This window comes from Crocodylus porosus, unplaced genomic scaffold, assembly GCF_001723895.1.
Source record: "Crocodylus porosus isolate Cpor-Errol unplaced genomic scaffold, CroPor_comp1, whole genome shotgun sequence".
Classification (NCBI taxonomy): Eukaryota; Metazoa; Chordata; order Crocodylia; family Crocodylidae; genus Crocodylus; species Crocodylus porosus.
In genome coordinates, this window is record NW_017728918.1 from 75,836,004 (window position 1) to 75,837,849 (window position 1,846).

Here is a 1,846-nt window from a genome sequence, read left to right on the forward strand (position 1 = left end):
CTCTTCTCTGGACTCTCTCAAGCTTCTCCACATCCTTTTTGAATTGTGGAGCCCAAAACCAGATGCAGTACTCTAGCTATGGCCTCACCAAGGCCGAGTACAACAGGAGTATGACATCCCAGGATTTGCTTGAGAAGCATCTATGGATGCAAGCCAGCATTTTGGTCGCTTTGCTAGCTGCAGCATTGCATTGCAGGCCATGTTCATTTTGTGGTCAATGATGTTTCTGTGTTTAAAAATATTATTTAAAAAAAAAACAAAAGAGCATCATGTACAAATAAAAATAACAGATCATATAATAGTAAGCTTAGGAAACAGCCAAGTTCTATAAAACTTTATTAAGTAAAAATAATCCGTGTCAAAGGATCATTGGTAAGTAGGGTGGGAGGGACCTCACAAGATCAACTAGTCTAGCCCCCCTGCTCAAGACAGGATCATCCCTGACTAAACCATCCCAGCCAAGTGTCTAACTTTCCCTTAAAAATGTTCAAGAATGGAGATTCTACAGTTTCTCTACATAGCCTGTTTCCAATGCTTAATCACACTCAGGGTGCATCTACACGAGACACTTAACTTCGCATTAGTGAAGTAAGCACGTGCATCTACACATGTACACACTTACTTCACAGTAAACCTCCCTAATCCTGAGTAAATTTGCTACCTGAAAATGCAAGTAGCAGATTTATTCAGGATTAGTAATGGCACCATAGTACTCATGTAGACACCTGATCAGGAGCAAAATCTGTTCTTGCTCAGCTGTCCATCAGGGGGCAGGAGATAGCTCCCTGGTGCAGGGAGCTGTCTGTTGGATTTGTATAAGATAGTTTGGATAGAAATGATCCTGCATCTGGCAGGCGATTGGACTGGATGACCTCTGAAGGACCCTTTCAGCCATAATTTTCGATGATTCTAAGAAGCTAGTTTACAGCAAATGCTCATTCTACTACATATACATTTTAAATATCTGCTCATTTTACTGTATGGACCTCAACACATTTCATATTGTCTCAGATGCACATGTTGGAGTTTCATCTACCAATATTACCATAATGGTTTATTTTTCCCCTCCATACCCTATAATCACAAATTAATCAGTTTTGTAATTGGTGAGTTGATTAAGACAGAAGGTACAAAACTCAAAAATTAGCAACTGAGTTGAACTAATGAGCAGAAGAGCTAAGACTTTAATAAAGCCAGTGTCATCCCATTTTCATTGTACAAGTGTGCTTTTTAATGTCATATACCATGCATTATGTGCTGTCTCCAAAGCATGGGCATAAAAAACATGTGCACATACCTACACCCACATGTTCAGATGCATTTCTATAGAGATTTAGGCTGAATTCTGCTCACAGGACTATTAGCTAGAATAATTCCACTGAAGTTACCCTAAATCTGCACCAGTATAAAATAGTGTTTGGCCTTCATAGTACAGCATTCATAATGAGATTCTAAAAGCTTATTCTATCTATTGGACATAGATCGACTTAGGCCATATGTAGACAAAATGAGGGGCATGCGTGCACCACATTTAAAGCAGGGTAAATGCTTTTGCACCACTTTAATGGTGTTGGTTTTTGCATTCCCTGGCAGCATATTGCCCATTAATTCTAGCTGCTGTAGGAAATCCAGTGGCATAATGCACCTTAAATGACTTGGAGAGCAGCAAACTAAAACTCCTCCAAGGAGTTTTAGTTTGCTGCCACTATAGCCATGGAATGAAGCACTGGGCTCCGTGCAGCCCAGGGTCCTCTGCAGGAAGCCCTGCAGGCAGCATGTCAGCAGCCCAGGAAGGTAGGCTCCACCCAAGAAAAGCAGCAAGCCTGATCTCCTCCCCCCACCTGAA